The sequence below is a fragment of the Oreochromis niloticus genome, linkage group LG9 (assembly GCF_001858045.2).
Source record: "Oreochromis niloticus isolate F11D_XX linkage group LG9, O_niloticus_UMD_NMBU, whole genome shotgun sequence".
Classification (NCBI taxonomy): domain Eukaryota; kingdom Metazoa; phylum Chordata; class Actinopteri; order Cichliformes; family Cichlidae; genus Oreochromis; species Oreochromis niloticus.
In genome coordinates this window covers 14,279,115-14,299,800 of record NC_031974.2, presented here as the reverse complement: position 1 = coordinate 14,299,800, position 20,686 = coordinate 14,279,115, and the positions used below count along the sequence as shown (strand labels likewise).

The 20,686-nt window shown below is 40.4% G+C and overlaps 3 long non-coding RNA genes across 16 annotated transcripts; all 3 read left to right on the top strand.

The window, feature by feature from the left end:
* The first annotated feature begins 4,073 nt into the window (after positions 1 to 4,073).
* Positions 4,074 to 10,936, top strand: LOC100694471 (uncharacterized). Of its 12 annotated transcripts, none has more exons than XR_003221544.1 (10): positions 4,105 to 4,135; positions 4,409 to 4,497; positions 4,899 to 4,925; positions 5,041 to 5,100; positions 8,259 to 8,294; positions 8,471 to 8,512; positions 9,206 to 9,280; positions 9,504 to 9,536; positions 10,599 to 10,655; positions 10,784 to 10,936. It is a non-coding gene; the product is annotated as an uncharacterized LOC100694471 (long non-coding RNA). The 12 variants fall into 12 exon arrangements; XR_003221547.1 differs by lacking the exon at positions 4,105 to 4,135 and adding an exon at positions 7,284 to 7,365 and having other exon boundaries at positions 4,362 to 4,497; positions 10,599 to 10,657; positions 10,783 to 10,936; XR_003221545.1 differs by lacking the exon at positions 4,105 to 4,135 and adding an exon at positions 7,284 to 7,365 and having other exon boundaries at positions 4,362 to 4,497; positions 5,035 to 5,100; positions 10,599 to 10,657; positions 10,783 to 10,936.
* Positions 10,937 to 13,452: 2,516 nt separating this feature from the next.
* LOC102077553 (uncharacterized) lies at positions 13,453 to 19,068 on the top strand. 3 transcript variants are annotated; one of them, XR_002063304.2, is made up of 5 exons: positions 13,453 to 13,606; positions 14,010 to 14,042; positions 14,158 to 14,217; positions 14,388 to 14,438; positions 18,922 to 19,068. It is a non-coding gene; the product is annotated as an uncharacterized LOC102077553 (long non-coding RNA). The 3 variants fall into 3 exon arrangements; XR_003221556.1 differs by lacking the exon at positions 18,922 to 19,068 and adding an exon at positions 14,570 to 14,720; XR_002063303.2 differs by lacking the exon at positions 18,922 to 19,068 and adding an exon at positions 14,567 to 14,720 and having other exon boundaries at positions 13,455 to 13,606.
* Positions 16,139 to 18,783, top strand: LOC109203551 (uncharacterized). The gene is made up of 3 exons (XR_003221557.1): positions 16,139 to 16,284; positions 17,102 to 17,158; positions 18,742 to 18,783. It is a non-coding gene; the product is annotated as an uncharacterized LOC109203551 (long non-coding RNA).
* Positions 19,069 to 20,686: the final 1,618 nt, after the last annotated feature.

Genomic DNA, 20,686 nt, shown 5'->3' with positions numbered 1-20,686 from the left:
AAAATGTTACAATTTCTTTCTTCTTTGTGTCAACTTCTGCCTGCACTTATTTTTGTCTCTTTTCACACTTGAAAGGATATTTGTAAAAGAGCAAGCTCAAGCTTCTTATTAGTTTATTGTATATATTTTCTATTTTAGACCGCACACTGGCACCCTCTCGAAAATCCTCTTTCTTTTCCAACTGAACCAACAAGCGTAAGTACTGCAGAGGTACAGCACCAGAAACATGACCACTATTTATGTCTTATAATTTTATATTTTAATTTGGCCGTAGGTGACATTCCATGTCCCTATTGCCAGTCTTGGCAGCCGGGGATCAGTCCGCCAGGGCCTCCGCTCCTGGCCGCCGCCCGACACACAATGCACCCAACCCCTATGGCGCCTCCTGCGGGTGGTGGGCCTGCGGGAGGATGGGCCCATGTCTCCTCTTCGGGCTGTGCCCGGCCGGGCCCCATGGACTAAGGCCCGGCCACCAGACGCTCGCCCTCGGGCACCCTCCCGGGCCTGGCTCCAGGGCGGGGCCCCGGTAACCCTATCCCGGGCAGGGTAAACTGTTCCCTCGATGTTCTTTTCATATGGGTCTTCTGAAGAGGAGGAGTTTAAGTATCTCGGGGTCTTGTTCGCGAGTGATGGGAGAAGGGAGCCGGAGATCGACAGACGGATTGGTGCTGCGGCTGCAGTGATGCGGACGCTGCACCGGTCCGTCGTGGTGAAGAGGGAGCTGAGTGTAAAAGCGAAGCTCTCAATTTACCGGTTGATCTACGTCCCGACCCTCACCTATGGCCACGAGCTGTGGGTAGTGACCGAAAGAACGAGATCGCGGATACAAGCGGCAGAAATGAGCTTCCTCCGAAGGGTGGCTGGCCTCTCCCTTAGAGATAGGGTGAGAAGTTCGGCCATCCGGGAGGGGCTCAGAGTAGAGCCGCTGCTCCTCCACATCGAAAGGAGCCAGTTGAGGTGGTTCGGGCATCTGACAAGGATGCCCCTGGGCGCCTCCTGGGTGAGGTGTTCCGGGCATGTCCCACCGGGAGGAGGCCCCGGGGCAGACCCAGGACGCGCTGGAGAGATTATATCTCTCGGCTGGTCTGGGAACGCCTTGGTGTTCCCCCGGATGAGCTGGAGGAGGTGGCTGGGAGAGGGAGGTCTGGGCTTCTCTGCTTAGGCTGCTGCCCCGCGACCCGATCTCGGATAAAGCGGATGAGGATGGATGGATGGATTTGGCCGTAGGTGTGAATGTTAGCATGAATGGTTGTCTGTGACAGGCTGATGATGTCTTGAGAGTGTACTCTGCCCTTTGCTTAATGACAGCTAAGATAGACTCTCAATCCACTCTCAATTAGCCGATGACCTGCTCTATCTCCTGAGCTACAGCCAGCACGAGTCGAGCTACAGTTTCTAGACTCTGTAAAGTTTTTGTTGCAAAAAGATTGGTTTTTGGTCAGTCAAAAAACCCCATTTGAATAGTTTTTACTATCAGTGTAGTGTCACTCAGAGAAAAACATAAGAACAATAAAGCTGACAGTCCCAGCCACAGATGAGCTGATAGGTTTTTTTTAAAAAAAAGATCTGTGCAACTGCTCAACCCGACTGCCTGGAGCAACAGAGCTGTACAGGAACATGACTTTAAAAAATGGAGAACAATTTTAATTAGCACTGCCTTATCTTTAAATCTGTTCATACACGTCAATGATGTATAAAATTATTTGAGCAAGTCATATTTCATTAATTGAGTTTAAAGATCTGTAACTAATGTAATCCAACACATTTCAGAACGAGACCTTGCATCCAAATAATTCTACTCATGCTGGAAATGCCACAGAGGTAAAACACCATCAGCACAGCTTTTATAATGTCCGACAACAGCATTTAATCTGGAACAGCACTGACAAGAGAACAGAGAATATGTGGCAATTCATTGAAATCTTTTTATTTTCTCTTCACACTTTATAGGTTCATCACAACAATAGAGCGGAAGCAACAGTGAAAGAAGACGCGTGATGCTCAAAATGTTGAAACATGAATCGTCACAGAGACAGACGACCGTGATTCTGCTGGTGTTACTGTCTATTCTGAATAAACACTAAAATGATGTTTTGAGAAAAGTTTTCTTTATTTATTAAGCTTAATAAAAGGTCTTTAAAAATGTGTTTTTCAAGAGCTGGAAAAAAGACCTACTCTAACAAAATGAGACAACATAGGACTTAATAACTGATGTTAAATTTTCAAGTTAATCATATTTCATTAACAATTAGGCACTGCCTGGTTATTTAAGGTCTAAGAAACTGAATGCATCACATCAGATTCGGAGCTGCAGGGGTGTTTCTAGGACTTTCTTAACAAGATGGCAGAGGGGGGGGGGCAATATTCATGTGTGCTCTCCATTTAATGTCCTCAGCTTGTAATGTTTAGACTTTGAAATCCAGTTACTTTGATTACTTTGCTTTGTTCCCTCACAAACCACAAGCTTTACATAAAAGCAGATACAAATTTAACCTATTAACAGTTAGACAATTACAGATCAAAATAAAGTAAGCTAGTCACACGAAGTAATGTAACAGCTACACATTTTAAAATCAATATTAGCTCATAGCTTTATAAGTCATTTTAAGTGTAAGAGTGGTTTTTCTGCATATTACTTGCAGAAACGTGCAGATCCAATCACCGGTGTTGTTAAAACGCGATTGTGATTGTGCGGAGTGATTGACAGTACTGTGATCCAATAAAATAATGAACATTGAGAAAAAATTACAAATAAAACGAGCTTTTTCTTTTAAATACAGCATTTTACCGGGGATTCACAAGTATGTGGGAAAGTCTAAATTACATAAATACAAAAATTCTATTTTGAAGAGAATAAAGTAGACTTTGCGTGTGTAAGCATTTTTTCATTTGCTAACAAACACAGTTGAACTTTGATGGTAAACAAGAGCTGAAGTCAAAGAGTCTTCACCTACAAACACTTGGATTAGCAGGAGGCTGATCATATCCGAGGTGAGATGACTCACACTACTCTGTTTGGTGGGATTTACTCTCACAGCTTCAGTAAAAAAACATATCATGTTGGTAAATTAGCCAATTTTAAAAACTTTTTCTGCTGGTTTGAATAAAACTTTTATCATACAAAGTTTGAATATATGTAATGAGTGTAGGGAAATTTTAGCTTCACAGATCAAATACTTTAGCTTGAAATTTTCACTGGTCTGTCTTATCAGGATCTCTAATTTGGGACAGATACATTAAAACTAGTTAACTAGTTTTTGGCTTGTTAAGTCCAACAAGTCCTGCAAACACCCATTTTTCAGCACACACTAATAAAAACGGTCACTTACTGTCTTTTTTTAAATCCATTTTTGAATGGTTTATGGTTGAATTTTACAATACTGCAAAAAAGAACGTCAAATACTTTTAACATGAAATTCTTAGTCATAAAAATTAAGAAAATACCAAATTCATTCAACTTTCATGCTGGATTGATCAAATATGAGCCGTTGCACCACAAAACAAAACATCAGTAGAAACTTTAATCCAGTGGTACTCTAATATGTGAAGCTAAAATTTTTCCAGCAATCATTATATATGTATTTATCTCTTTATAGTTTTATCATTGTAGGATTGTTGTTTAACAGTTTAACTCCACATTTAATCCCTGAGATATTCCAATATGAGATAAAGATCTCCAAGTTCAACACCAAATCTCAGTTTTTCTCTGCTAAATGTGTAAAATTACAGTTCTGGTAGCTCACTGCCCAGAGTGTCCGATGTTTATACAACATAGAGTTTCAGTCGATGGATTAAAATGTTCTTTCTTTTTTTTTTGTTATAATGGTAGACAGTGAAAAACACCAACTTTTCTGTCATTTAACTATTTATCTATTACTTAACTTCTTTGGTTTTAGAATGAAAGGTCGTTATCAGCAGGAAAAGCTGTCCACTTCTTCATATTTTCTGGGGTTTTTGCCAGGCCGATTCTGGCCCCAGGCCTTATTTTTGACACCCTTGGGTTATAGCAGTATATATAAGGTGTCTGTTGTCTGTCTCCCTGTCTGTACATGGAGCTGCTGACTTTTACAAAATGACACCTTCAATACAAAATAAACTGATTGGGTGTACGAGGACAGGATGAGGCAATCAGGAAGTAAGAAGAAATTTTTAAAAATGCATAAATATTATGTGACTTTTCTTGTAAACATGACACCTGAGACAGCAGGTGTCACAGGGGATGTTTAAAATATCGTCACTGATGGTGAAAAGTCTGAATTAAACCAAAAATGTTGTTTTCTGAAGAATAAAGCAGACTTTGTGAGTGCAAACATATTTGCATTTGCTAACAAACACAGTTGAACTTTGTGTTAAAACAAGCGCTGAAGTCAAAGAGTCTCCACCTACAAACACTTGCGTTCCAAAACAGGAGGTCTGTGTGCAGTCAGGAGGCTGATCACATCCACGATGAGAGGACTCACACTGCTCTGTTTGGTGGGATTTATTCTCACAGCGTCGGTAAGAAAATATCATGTCACTGTTTGATGTTAATGGATTTACTGAAAGGAAGAAATTAAATGATTAAAAAGAATTAACAATCTCACTGAGCTTATAACAAGTGATAATCTACATAAATGTTTAGATTTCATCTTTAATATGGTAGGACTGTTGTTTAACTGCTGTTTAAGTTAGAGTCCAGTATGATTTTAATTTATTTATTTTTTTTTTTACCAAGAATCAGCTGGAGTGTGTCTCATGCTGCTGACTCTGAGATCAACTGATTAATGCTGCTTTGTTTGCTTTGAAATGTCAATGACCTTCCAGCACTGAGGGGAAAAAAGGCAAAAATAAAAACCTCCAACACTAAAATGTGTATATTGATATTCTATTAAAGCGTTATCCATTTTCTTTCTTTTCAGCTGCATGAAGGAGGCGCAGCACCACCAGTAAGTTAAAAAAACAAAAACACAACCTGTTGCCACGAGTGGCGTTATTCACCAGTAATTATAAAATTATATAATATTATATATAAATGTGTGTGTGTTTAATTTTTTCTTTTAGAAAGCTGGCAACTGGCATCCTCTTGAAAACCCTGCCGCTTTTCCAACTGCTCCACCTCATGTAAGTAAACACCACAAAATAAGCAATATTTATATGTCCATGTGTAAGGTGTAGAATGATAAAAATGTATAAAATTATTTGGGGGTTTTTTCCCTTGTCATTGTCCTTTACAGTAAATCTCAACTTCTTAGTGTGAGCAGCGCTTCTTTGTGAAATATGACAGAAAACCAAACAACTTGGGGTTTTATTGATTTACGACACAACTATGAAAATGTGGAACCAATAAAATCACAGTACTGCTTTACATTGCAAATACCTGCTTACACTCTAAAAATGGATATGAATACAAGAAAATCTACTGTTTTCAAATGAAGGTAAATTTGAAAACAGTACATTGCTGTCCGTCCGTCCGTCCGTGTATATATGACTCAATGCCCCGCACCTGGATCCTGGAATGCATAGAAATGTACTGCATAGTTCTGCATAGGGCTGAACCCCCTCAGTGAGATCATCAACAAGACTGGCTATGGATGCCGACTACAGAGTGGAGCAGTTGTCAGCCACTTCCTGTACATGGATGACATCAAGCTGTATGCCAAGAGTGAATGAGACTGATCCACACCACCAGTATATACAGCAATGACATCGGAATGTCGTTTGACTGGAGAAATGTAGTTGGATGATAACAAAGAGAGGGAAGGTAGTCAGAACTGAGGGGATCGAACTACCAGAATGCAACATTGCAGGCACAGAGGACAGCTACAATTACCTGGGGATCCCAGCAGGTACATGGGAACCATGAAGAGGTCTGTAGAAAAGTACCTGCAGAGGGTCAGGCAAGTCCTGAGGAGTCAACAGAATGGGAAGAACAAGATCCGGGCTATCAACACCTACGCCCTGCCCGTGATCAGGTACCCTTCTGGGATAATAAGCTGACCAAAGGAGGAGATAGAAGCCACTGACATCAAGACAAGGAACTCCTGACCGTGCATGGAGAGTTTCACCCCAAGTCCAGCACCCTGAGGCTGTACGCTAAACGGAAGGAAGAAGGCCAACGGACATCGATGAATGCATCTTCCTGATGCATTTGTGGATGTCTGTTGGCCCCAACCGACCGCGTGCTCAGTGAATACCTCAGGCAACAGAAACACGAGGAAGAGGAGGAACCATCATGGAAGGATGGTACGGCACAGTATGTACCACAGGCAGATAGAGGAAGTGGCTGGCATCCAGAAATCCTACCAGTGGCTGGACAAAGCTGGACTGAAAGACGGCACAGAGGCACTAATCATGGCAGCACAGGAACAAGCTCTGAGCACAAGATCCAAAGAGGCTGGGGTCTATCACACCAGGCAAGACCCCAGGTGCAGGCTGTGCAAAGATGCCCCAGAGACAATCCAGCCCATAACAGCAGGGTGTAAGATGCTAGCAGGCAGGGCATACATGGAACGCCATAACCAAGTGGCCGGCATACAGAAACATCTGTGCCGAGTATGGCCTGGAAGTCCCGAAGTCAAAATGGGACTTCCTTATAATAGAAAAGTCTATTATAACATGTAGGGTGGTGGAGAATGACCGAGCTAAGATCCTGTGGGAATTCCGGATACAGACGGACAAAATGGTGGTGGCTAACCAACCGGACATAGTCGTGGTAGACAAACTGAAGAAGATGGCTGTAGTGATCGATGTAGCGGTTCCCAACATCAGCAACATCAGGAAGAAGGATAATGAGAAGCTTGAGAAATACCTAGGGCTCAGAGAAGATGTGGAGGGTGAAGGTTCCCACTGGTAATCGAAACACTAGGTGCAGTGACTCTAAAGCTAGGCGAGTGGCTCCAGCAGATCCCGGGAACAACATTGGACATCTCTGTCCAGAAGAGCGCAGTCCTAGGAACAGCTAAGATACTGCGCAGGACCCTCAAGCTCCCAGGCCTCTGGTAGAGGACCCGAGGATAGACCGCCCGCAGGGGCGAGTGGGGAATTCTAACAAAGATGCCTTGATTTAAAAAAAAATAGATAACTAACAGACGTTAAAATATTTCAATATATTTCAAATAAAGTCATAATTAGAGGGACGCCCATGAGAGCACTCAGCCTCACCAAATTAACATCTGCCCTGTTGTTGAGAATAAAACAGACTTTGGGCAGGTAAGCAAACAAATCTGAACAAATTTGAACTTTGATGTTAAACAAGAGCTGAAGTAAAACAGCCTCCACCTACAAACACATGCATTATAAAACAGGTCTAAACGCTCACTGGAGGCTGATTACAAAATGAGAGGACTCACACTGCTCTGTTTGGTGGGATTCATTCTCACAGCTTCGGTAAGAAATATCATATCACTGTTTGATGTTCACAGATATGTTGAAAGCTTATAACAAATGACAGTCTACATAAATATTTATTTAGATATATTTATCATCAAGAATCAGCTGAAGTGTGTCTCATGCTGCAGCTGATTAACTGAGATTAACTTTATTATTTTGATGCGTTGTTTGATTTGAAATAACCTTCAAACATAGAGTGAAAAACATTATTTAAAAAAAACAGGGAAAATAAAAACCTCCTGTCACGGCTCGGGGCAGTGGCCGTGTGAGGTGAGGAAGGAGGACTCAAATGCAGCACTTATTAAGACGTGAGGGTGATTTATTAAGAATACTGAACATAAAGTGGGGATGGCAAAACAGAACCAAGGATGAACTAAACTGGGAGAAACTAAACCAAAGAGTAGCAAACCTGAAACATGAGAGGAGAACTGCAGGGAGAGCACATAGAGGAGACATAGAGGAGACACAGAGTAATGCAGAGTACGCAGGGTAACACGGAGGATGAACACAGACAACACGACGAGGAGCACAGGCAGACACGCAGTATAAATACACACACCAGGTAATTAGGAAATGGCAGACAGGCCGGGACACAGCTGGAACTAATGGACATAATGAGACACAAACCTACAAAGTAAAACAGGAAACACACAGACTGTTTTACACAACCAACTGGGGACATGAACAGAACACAGGTAGGGATGATAGAAACACACAACTCAAACCCTAAGAACAAATACAAAATCAGAATAAACTAGAAGAATGATAATAATGAACTTAAAGCGCTGGGTCACCGACCCAGGACCATGACACCTCCAGCCCTGCATTTTGGCTTTATATTGTAGGATTCTGTGAAAGTGTTCTGAAAGTGTTATTCATTTTAATTTCAGCTGCATGAAGGAAGCACAGCACCAGCAAAGAATAATGTAAGTCAAAATAAATATGTAAAAAATAAATAAATTACTGATTATATTTTATTTTGTTTTTCTACCTGTTCCAGCGCTGGGATAAAAATGTAAATGTTGAAAATATATATTACAAATCTGCCATATTAAATTTGAGCTTTATACGTTATTATAAATGTCATCCACTTTCATTACTGGTCCGTAATGAACGCAACTCAAAAAAGACCATAATCTCAGTGGTAAGATAAAAATTAAATTAAATCTTTGAAAAACTACCAAACTATATTGAACTTTCACAACAAAGACTTAATATTTTTCACTATTAAAGAGGTCAATCTGGACTCTATTTACTAACATATAACGGAGACTATTCCTTATCATCATGAGATGTCTTTTTTAATTGAAAAAACAACAACAATAAATAACAATTGCCCCATGACGGGGTGTATGGAATTATATTTGTAACCCCTTTTACGGATATAATCTTTGCCCCGGGCCTTGAAATACCAGGAAAATAAACAGATCTATGACTTGCTTCAGAGTTGGGACTTTGATCATCTAGTACGGAGTAAAATTAGACTTATATTCATTTTTTATATTTGCTTCTAAGATCAATTTATCATCCACATCAACAAGTACTTTGTGTAGCCAGATATCTACACAAATTGTGTGAATTCTGTTTTATATTGACTCCTAAAAGCATTTTTACTAACACAACAAGCTCAAACTGCTACAGTGACACAGATGTACTGTATATTAGTATAACCTTAAAACCTGACTTAGAATTTCTTTGTCTTTCATAATTATTTATGTAAATAATGAATACGTATTTCATGTATAAATGTATATTTGTGTAGATTACATTTTATTTCAATGTTGATAGAAAAGTGAAGTACAAAGGCCTGTAACTAATATAAATCAATAAATTTCAGTTGTGCCATGGGTGCTGGAATAGCTTTGAAGGTACACGTGATGGAACAGAATCAGCTGGGGGAAATGACACACAGGTAAAACACCATCAACAACACTATATTTATATATCTATAATTTGTCATAATTTCTTTCTTTTTTTTTTTTTTAAAGAAAATTACCAAAAGTGCCTTGAAAAATTGTATTTTAAAACAAATGTCTTAAAAAAGATAAAAGTATCACAAAAACCTGGCCATAGGTGTGATTTTGTGACAGTTAAGTGAAATCATTTGATCTTTTTTCCCTCTGTGTAATTTACAGACTGTTCCTCAGAACATTTCAGTGGAAGCAAAGGTGGACGACCGTGATTCTGCTCTTGTTACTGTCTTACCTAAATAATCATTAAAAGTCTGTTGTGAGAAAAGTTTCCTTTATTTGTTAAGTGTCTCTTATTTGTTATGTGCTTTGTCTAAGGTTATTTAAAAATTTTGACCTCGGGACTTCCAGGCCGTATTCGGCACAGATGTTTCTGTATGCCGACCACTTGGTTATAGCGTTCCATGTATGCCCTGCCTGCTACCATCTTGCACCCTGCTGTTATGGGCTGGATTGTCTCAGGGGCATCTTTACACAGCCTGCACCTGGGGGTCTTGCCTGGTGTGATAGACCCCAGCCTCTTTGGATCTTATGCTCAGAGCTTGTTCCTGTGCTGCCATGATTAGTGCCTCTGTGCTGTCTTTCAGTCCAGCTTTGTCCAATTGTCCGATCCATTTCTGGATGCCAGCTACTTCCTCTATCTGCCTGTGGTACATACTGTGCAGGGGCCTGTCCTTCCATGATGGTGCCTCCTCTTCCTCCTCATTCTTGGGTTTCTGCTGCCTGACGTATTCACTGAGCACGCAGTCAGTTGGGGCCATCTCCCTGATGCATTCATGGATGTCCATTGTTTCATCCTGGACTGTGGTGCTGACACTCACCAGTCCCCGGCCTCTTTCCTTCCGTTTAGCGTACAGCCTCAGGGTGCTGGACTTTGGGGTGAAACCCTCCATGCAGAGTCAGGAGCTTCCTTGTCTTGATGTCAGTGGCTTCTATCTCCTCCTTTGGCCAGCTTATTATCCCAGGAGGGTACCTGATCACAGGCGCTGATAGCCCGGATCTTGTTCTTCCCATTCTGCTGACTCATCAGGACTTGCCTGACCCTCTGCAGGTACTTGGTGGTTGCAGGTTTCCTAATGACCTCTTCATGGTTCCCATTTGCCTGTGGGATCCCCAGGTACTTGTAGCTGTCCTCTGTCTGCAATGTTGCCTTCTGATGTATAAAATTATTTGTTTATTTGTGCAGGTTATATTTTATTTAGATGTTGGGGAAGGGTTGGGTTTAAAGATCTGTACCTAATGTAATCCAACACATTTCAGAACAAGACCTTGCATCTTCATCCAAATAATGCTACTCATGCTGGAAATGCCACAGAGGTAAAACACCATCAGCACAGCTTTTATAATGTCGAACAACAGCATTTAATCTGGAACAGCACTGACAAGAGAACAGAGAATATGTGGCAATTCGTTTACATTTTTTTATTTCTCTTTACACTTTATAGGTTCATCACAACAATACAGCTGCAGCAAAACTGATAGAAGACCCGTGATGCTAAAAATGTGGAAACATGAATCTTCACAGAGACAGACGACCGTGATTCTGCTGGTGTTACTGTCTACTCTGAATAAACACTAAAATGATGTTTTGAGAAAAAGATTTTCTTATTTGTTAACATGTATCCTATAGGATCATTTAAAATGTGTTTTTTAAACACATTTAAGAGCTTAAACGTTCATGTCCAAACACACATAAAACACCTATTCTGACAAAATGAGTCGGTGCCACACTGACACTCTGCTGTCTTGCTTCTTCATGAGTATCATCACTGTGGTTGATCTAAATTCCCATCTTTTGTCCTTTTGCTGTTTTAAACACCAAATCCACAAAAACGGTTTGTGACAAACTAACTCGACATGACAGCACCTGTGTGTTACAGGGAGCTGCTCCCTGCTTTTACAAATTTACACCATTAATACAAAATAACCTGACTCGCACTGCTGTATTCTCACAGCATCACAGAGACACTCATATCACTGATGGATGTTCACAGAGTTACTGAACAGAAAAAATTAAATGCATATATATTTAGATTTTTGTAGTTTTATAATTTTTGGACCAGATGGAAACACAAGCTTGACTTAAATATATTTTTTCACCAAGAATCGGCTGGAGTGTGTCTCATGCTGCTGAGCCTCTAAGATTCGATGAATAATTACTTTGCTGTTTTGTTTGGTTTGACATGTCAGAAAGTGCTTCCAGCACTGAGGTTAAAAAAAAAAAAAAACAAACAAAGAAGGGAAAACTAAAAACCTCCATCACTGAACTTTGATTATTATTCTACTTAGGTTTTATCCATCTTTATTTTAGCTGCATAAAGGAAGCACCAGCAACGAATAAGTTAATTTTAAAAAAAAAAGAAAAAGAGCGAGGGTGAAAAAGTGTTTATGATAACTGTTGAGACGAGTGCTGTTATTCACCACTAAAGTAAAACAGTTAAGGTTGTGTACCTTAACTTGGGGGTGAAAATCAGACAATTATAAAATCTAAAATAATCAAAACAAAACTAAATACAATAATGTTTTTGACTGTCTTGTTCTATGCTCAATCATCCAGGTAAGTAAAGGTTGATTCTGTCCATCTGCATGTAGAGTTTTCAGTGGGAGAAACGCTTCGTCACTCATCCAAGTGACTTCTGCAGTCTCAGCTGACTGCAGGTTTCCTCAACCTTATAAACAGTACATTTGCACAATGACTAAAACTAGAACCACTGATGAACAGTGGGCTGTGAGGTAATTTCCTTGATCATTAATATGCAAATTGTCATGACCATTGATCAACAACCACTGATCAATGGCCATGAGTACCACTGACAGAGAGTTGGGGAATGGCTGCGATCACAGCATTGTAAAGATAGTGAAAGATGTACCCTCAGGCCTCCTCCTCGATTCAGAGATGGTCTTTGCCTTTTCACGTGAATGGCCTCCTTGACTCCGGCTCAAACCAGCGTTCCTCCTTATCCAGGATGTGTACATCCTCATCATTCAGTGTCCACAGGCCTGTAGGTGTGAATAGACTGCAGAGTCCTGGCCTGACGAGTTAGCTCTTCTGTGTTGTCCCATCTGCTTCACCAGAGGTTGTTTGGTTTCTCCTGACACATAAGGGATCATTACGGGTTTTCACTTAGGCGGCAGTTGTCCCCTCCTGGATCGCCTGGAGCTTTCTTTGGGTGCTTTCCCATCTGGGATAACCACATTTACTCAGGGCCTTCCTAATATGATGTTCTTCTGCTTCCCCTGCCGCGGTGTCTGTGGGGATGGTGTTCGCTCTGTGCTGTAGCATCATGATGTCACCCAGTTTGTGCTCCAGCAGATGATGAGAGTCAAACCTTTAATACTGATCTGTATTTGTTGATTTATGGTACACATCAACTTTTAAATGTCCCCCATTACTGATGGATGTTTTTGACTTTTGCATATGTAACTGTAAATTTACCAATTCTTGAAACTTTTTTGATCTTTAACATCCATCACAGGTTTGCAGTGTATGCTTCTGTCCATGTTAAAATCATTTCAAGCCATTATTTGACAGGGATGATGCAGTTTTACGTATTTCAAATACAAACCTGTTGTTAATATTAAATATTTGTGCCCTTTTTGATCTTCATAATTCACTTATTTGATTTCAGTTTTCAGTATCCAGGAAGAAGAAAGATAAGGTTTAAAATCTCTTTTTTCTTTTCCACTTTTTTCTTTTCTTTTTTTTACAGATTTTAACTTCCACCTGTAATTATTTCTTTCTTTCTTTTTAAAAAAAAAAAATCAGTGTGTTTCTTCTTGTCAGTCATCAAATAATATATTTTAACATTGTGAAGGCTTAAGGTTCACAGAACCTACACATTCAGCACCTGATAAACTAACATGACAACGCCTGTCTGAACAAAGACTAAAGCTGGTTTTGGTCTTTTTAACACTGTTAGTTTATATTTGGATTATTCCATTTAAAAAATTCATTAATAAAATGAAAATTCTTCACCGAACATAACACTTCAGAAAGAAACAGTAAGTAAGTAAGAAAGGCCTGAACTAAACTAGTACAAAATGTTGTAGAGAATAAAGAAGAGTAAAGAGTGCAAACATATTTGCATTTGCTAACAAACAAACAAAGCTGAACTTTGATATTAAACAAGCGCTGAAGTCAAAGAGTCTCCACCTACAAACAAGCATTATAAAATAGGAGGTCCGTCTCTGCAGTCAGGAGGCTGATCACATCCACGATGAGAGGACTCACACTGCTCTGTTTGGTGGGATTTATTCTCACAGCGTCGGTAAGAAAATATCATGCACCTGTTTGATGTTCATGGATTTACTAAAAGGAAGAAATTTAAATGATTAAAAAGAATTAACAATCTCACTGAGCTTATAACAAGTGATAATCTACATAAATGTTTAGATTTCATCTTTAATATGGTAGGACTGTTGTTTAACTGCTGTTTAAGTTAGAGTCCAGTATGATTTTAATTTATTTATTTATTTATTTTACCAAGAATCAGCTGGAGTGTGTCTCATGCTGCTGACTCTGAGATCAACTGATTAATGCTGCTTTGTTTGCTTTGAAATGTCAATGACCTTCCAGCACTGAGGGGAAAAAAGGCAAAAATAAAAACCTCCAACACTAAAATGTGTATATTGATATTCTATTAAAGCGTTATCCATTTTCTTTCTTTTCAGCTGCATGAAGGAGGCGCAGCACCACCATTGGATGTAAGTTAAAAAAACAAAAACACAACCTGTTGCCACGAGTGGCGTTATTCACCAGTAATTATAAAATTATATAATATTATATATAAATGTGTGTGTGTTTAATTTTTTCTTTTAGAAAGCTGGCAACTGGCATCCTCTTGAAAACCCTGCCGCTTTTCCAACTGCTCCACCTCATGTAAGTAAACACCACAAAAATAAGCAATATTTATATGTCCATGTGTAAGGTGTAGAATGATAAAAATGTATAAAATTATTTGGTTTTTTGTGCAGGTTATATTTTAATTAGATGTTGGGGGAAAGGTCAAGTTTAAAGATCTGTAACTAATATAATCCAACACATTTCAGAACGAGACCTTGCATCCAAATAATGCTACTCATGCTGGAAATGCCACAGAGGTAAAACACCATCAGCAGAGCTTTTATACTGTCGGACAGCAGCATTTAATCTGGAACAGCACTGACAAGAGAAGAGAGAATATGTGGCAATTCGTTTACATTTTTTTATTTCTCTTTACACTTTATAGGTTGTTCATCACAACAATACAGCTGCAGCAAAACTGATAGAAGACCCGTGATGCTAAAAATGTTGAAACATGAATCTTCACAGAGACAGACGACCGTGATTCTGCTGGTGTTACTGTCTACTCTGAATAAACACTAAAATGATGGTGTGAGAAATGTTTTCCTCATTTGTTAACATGTATCATATCAGGTCATTTAAAATGTGTTTTTCACCTGAGAGCTCAAACGTTCATGTCCAAACAATCATAAAACACCTACTCTGATAAAATGAGACAAAACAGGAATTCATTACTGAGGCGACTTAATCAAACTTTCATAACACTTAAGCATTGCCTGATTATTTAAGGCTTGATATAATGAAGGCATCACAGTGAGTCGGTACCATACTGACACACTGCCGACTTCTTTATGAGCATCATCACTGCAGTTGATTTAAACTCTTTTGTCCTGTTGCTGTTTTAAACACCAAATGAGCATAAATCCACAACAACAGTTTGTGACAAACTAAGTCGACATGACAACACCTGTGTGTTTCGGTGAGCCGCTGGCTGCTTTTGAAAATTTAGGCAAACTAACATGACGACGCCTCTCTGTGGGGCTGCCCACATTCAGGTCCAGACCAAGAAGGCTAGGCAGCGCCTGTATCACCTCCGACAACTAAGGAAGTTCAGGGTCTCTCCAAAGATCCTCAGGATCTTCTATACAGGCGCTGTGGAGAGCATCCTCACACAGAACATGACAGCGTGGTTCGGGAACAGCTGTGTGAAGGACCAAAAAGCTCTCCAGAGAGTGATCCGTACAGCAGAACGCTGCTGCAGGATTGCTCTCCCCCCACTTCAGGACACCTACACCAGGAGATGCCGGACTAGAGCAACGCAGATACTGAAGGACCCGTCCCATCCTGGCAACAAACTGTTCCAACTTCTACAATCTGGTAGAAGGTTCCGCATCATCCGGGCAAGGACAGAGAGGCTCAAGAAGACCCTAAACCAACACCCCCCCCCCCCCCCCCACACACACACACACACGCCATCTCACATCATCTATAATTGACTGAGACTCTCCTCCAGACACTCAATTCCTTTAACTTCCTTTAACTTTAAATATGTTTATATTGTCCATTCTGTAAAATAGTCAGATGTCTATTCATATTAATGTACAGAATTCACCTGCTGCTGCTTCTACTGCACATTCACCCAATGTATATACTATATATATATATTTATAATGTTATTCCTCTACCCCCCCCCCCCCCATGTTTTTGCACATGTCGAGGATCGTGTCAGGATACATTTCACTGTGTGTTATACTTGTATAACTATGCATGTGACAAATAAAGAACCTTGAACCTCTGAACAAAGACCAAAGGTGGTTTTGGTCTTTTTAACACTGTTAGTTTACATTTTGATTATTCTATTTTTTTAAAATCATTAATAAAATGAACATTTTTCGCCAAACATAGCACTTCAGGAAGAAACAGTAAGTAAGGTCTGAATTAAACTAGTACAAAATGTTGTTTTCTAGAGAATAAAGAAGAGTAAAGAGTGCAAACATATTTGCGTTTGCTGCACTTTGATATTAAACAAGAGCTGAAAGAGTCTCCACCTACAAACACTTGCATTATAAAACAGGAGGTCTGTGTGCAGACAGGAGGCTGATCACATCCACGATGAGAGGACTCACACTGCTCTGTTTGGTGGGATTTATTCTCACAGCGTCGGTAAGAAAATATCATGCAAGAAAATGTTTGAGCTTCCATTAATGAACTGATTTACTGTTGTCTAACATTCAGATTTAAACACAAGTTTGACTTAAATGTGATTTTTTTCACAACGAATCAGCTGCTGCTGACTCTCTGAGATTTACTGATTCATTATTTGCTTTGAAATGTCAATGACCTTCCAGCACTGAGGTAATAAAATAAAAATGAATAAAAACCTCAATCTTTTAACTTTGGTTTTGTATATTATCATTATGCATAAAATTGATCCATTTTCATTATAGTTGCATGAAGGAAGCACAGCCCCACAAGCAAAAAGTGTTTTTTGTAACTTTTAAAACAAGTACTATTATGCACGACTAAAGAAGCCATAAATAAAAAAGTTATTTTGTGTACCTTAACTGTTATGCTTCGTTGTAAAAATCACCTATTTACAGCGTCTCAAATGATCAAAACAAAAGCAAATATAATGACTTTTTTGGCTGTGTCACTGTGTAATTTATGTTTCTGTGTGTTAAAATTATGTAAAGTCATTATTTGACAGAAACGATTCAGTTTTACGTAGTTAGAGTACAGATGATGAAACAGCTGCACACAGAGGTTACTATTGTTAGTTTTAAACCTTTATCACATAATTTACATATTCAGTTTCAGTTCTCAGAATCCAAAAAGAAGAAGCAAAATGTTACAATTTCTTTCTTCTTTGTGTCAACTTCTGCCTGCACTTATTTTTGTCTCTTTTCACACTTGAAAGGATATTTGTAAAAGAGCAAGCTCAAGCTTCTTATTAGTTTATTGTATATATTTTCTATTTTAGACCGCACACTGGCACCCTCTCGAAAATCCTCTTTCTTTTCCAACTGAACCAACAAGCGTAAGTACTGCAGAGGTACAGCACCAGAAACATGACCACTATTTATGTCTTATAATTTTATATTTTAATTTGGCCGTAGGTGACATTCCATGTCCCTATTGCCAGTCTTGGCAGCCGGGGATCGGTCCGCCAGGGCCTCCGCTCCTGGCCGCCGCCCGACACACAATGCACCCAACCCCTATGGCGCCTCCTGCGGGTGGTGGGCCTGCGGGAGGATGGGCCCATGTCTCCTCTTCGGGCTGTGCCCGGCCGGGCCCCATGGACTAAGGCCCGGCCACCAGACGCTCGCCCTCGGGCACCCTCCCCGGGCCTGGCTCCAGGGCGGGGCCCCGGTAACCCTATCCCGGGCAGGGTAAACTGTTCCCTCGATGTTCTTTTCATACGGGTCTTCTGAAGAGGAGGAGTTTAAGTATCTCGGGGTCTTGTTCGCGAGTGATGGGAGAAGGGAGCCGGAGATCGACAGACGGATTGGTGCTGCGGCTGCAGTGATGCGGACGCTGCACCGGTCCGTCGTGGTGAAGAGGGAGCTGAGTGTAAAAGCGAAGCTCTCAATTTACCGGTCGATCTACGTCCCGACCCTCACCTATGGCCACGAGCTGTGGGTAGTGACCGAAAGAACGAGATCGCGGATACAAGCGGCAGAAATGAGCTTCCTCCGAAGGGTGGCTGGCCTCTCCCTTAGAGATAGGGTGAGAAGTTCGGCCATCTGGGAGGGGCTCAGAGTAGAGCCGCTGCTCCTCCACATCGAAAGGAGCCAGTTGAGGTGGTTCGGGCATCTGACAAGGATGCCCCCTGGGCGCCTCCTGGGTGAGGTGTTCCGGGCATGTCCCACCGGGAGGAGGCCCCGGGGCAGACCCAGGACGCGCTGGAGAGATTATATCTCTCGGCTGGTCTGGGAACGCCTTGGTGTTCCCCCGGATGAGCTGGAGGAGGTGGCTGGGGAGAGGGAGGTCTGGGCTTCTCTGCTTAGGCTGCTGCCCCCGCGACCCGATCTCGGATAAAGCGGATGAGGATGGATGGATGGATTTGGCCGTAGGTGTGAATGTTAGCATGAATGGTTGTCTGTGACAGGCTGGTGATGTCTTGAGAGTGTACTCTGCCCTTTGCTTAATGACAGCTAAGATAGACTCTCAATCCACTCTCAATTAGCCGATGACCTGCTCTATCTCCTGAGCTACAGCCAGCACGAGTCGAGCTACAGTTTCTAGACTCTGTAAAGTTTTTGTTGCAAAAAGATTGGTTTTTGGTCAGTCAAAAAACCCCATTTGAATAGTTTTTACTATCAGTGTAGTGTCACTCAGAGAAAAACATAAGAACAATAAAGCTGACAGTCCCAGCCACAGATGAGCTGATAGGTTTTTTTTTTTAAAAAAAAAGATCTGTGCAACTGCTCAACCCGACTGCCTGGAGCAACAGAGCTGTACAGGAACATGACTTTAAAAAATGGAGAACAATTTTAATTAGCACTGCCTTATCTTTAAATCTGTTCATACACGTCAATGATGTATAAAATTATTTGAGCAAGTCATATTTCATTAATTGAGTTTAAAGATCTGTAACTAATGTAATCCAACACATTTCAGAACGAGACCTTGCATCCAAATAATTCTACTCATGCTGGAAATGCCACAGAGGTAAAACACCATCAGCACAGCTTTTATAATGTCCGACAACAGCATTTAATCTGGAACAGCACTGACAAGAGAACAGAGAATATGTGGCAATTCATTGAAATCTTTTTATTTTCTCTTCACACTTTATAGGTTCATCACAACAATAGAGCGGAAGCAACAGTGAAAGAAGACGCGTGATGCTCAAAATGTTGAAACATGAATCTTCACAGAGACAGACGACCGTGATTCTGCTGGTGTTACTGTCTATTCTGAATAAACACTAAAATGATGTTTTGAGAAAAGTTTTCTTTATTTATTAAGCTTAATAAAAGGTCTTTAAAAATGTGTTTTTCAAGAGCTGGAAAAAAGACCTACTCTAACAAAATGAGACAACATAGGACTTAATAACTGATGTTAAATTTTCAAGTTAATCATATTTCATTAACAATTAGGCACTGCCTGGTTATTTAAGGTCTAAGAAACTGAATGCATCACATCAGATTCGGAGCTGCAGGGGTGTTTCTAGGACTTTCTTAACAAGATGGCAGAGGGGGGGGGGGGGGCAATATTCATGTGTGCTCTCCATTTAATGTCCTCAGCTTGTAATGTTTAGACTTTGAAATCCAGTTACTTTGATTACTTTGCTTTGTTCCCTCACAAACCACAAGCTTTACATAAAAGCAGATACAAATTTAACCTATTAACAGTTAGACAATTACAGATCAAAAATAAAGTAAGCTAGTCACACGAAGTAATGTAACAGCTACACATTTTAAAATCAATATTAGCTCATAGCTTTATAAGTCATTTTAAGTGTAAGAGTGGTTTTTCTGCATATTACTTGCAGAAACGTGCAGATCCAATCACCGGTGTTGTTAAAACGCGATTGTGATTGTGCGGAGTGATTGACAGTACTGTGATCCAATAAGGTAAGCTAGTTTCAGATGGACACTTTTCTAAACCAATGATGGTGGGAGTTGGAGGGTAGGCAATCAGATTCCAAGAGGGGTCTAGAAGGGCGGTGCCACCCCATGCCACCCTTTTAGACCCACCCATGCTGAGCTGAGCATCAGCCAAGGTTTTGGGTGAACCCATAGTGAACCCATTGCCCCACCCTATGTGATTTACTGAGGTTAGATGGCCCAGCATGTGAGTGGGCGTTAAGGCACCTGGGAAGGGATCTCAAAACTGGATTATAGATGGCAGACGGTGTCGTAAGCCACCGCCTCTGTTCAAAGATGATCATTCACAGTGGACATAGATGGCTTCTTTCACTCCTCTTTCAAACCACCTGTCTTTTCTGTCCAAAATATGAACATTGGCATCCTCAAAAGAGTGACCTTTGTCCTTTAGATGCAGATGGACAGCCGAGTCTTGTCCTGTGGAGGTGGCTCTTCTATGTTGTGCCAAGCGTTTATGAAGTAGCTGTTTGGTCTCTCCAATGTAAAGTTTTGTTTAGGAGGCAAAACTCCTAAACACAAACTTAACATCGTAGTGTATGTTGTACAATGTAGCGAGGAATGCTCAGACCTCTAGATTTTGGTTTTAGAGCTGAGAACCTGCAAATTCAGCCCGATACAAACTAACTCAACATGACAACACCTGTCTGAACAAAGACTAAAGCTGGTTTTGGTCTTTTTAACACTATTAGTTTACATTTGGATTATTCCAGTTCAAAAAATCATTAATAAAATGGATAAAAATGAATAAAATTAATAAAAAGAGTGTTTTTAACCAAACATAACACTTAAGAAAGAAGAAAAAAAAAGAAGAAGAAAGAAACAGTAAGTGAAAAAGGCCTGAATTAAATTAAAACAAAATGTTGTTTTCTGAAGAATAAAGCAGACTTTGTGAGTGCAAACATATTTGCATTTGCTAGCAAACAAAGTTGAACTTTGATGTTAAACATGAGCTG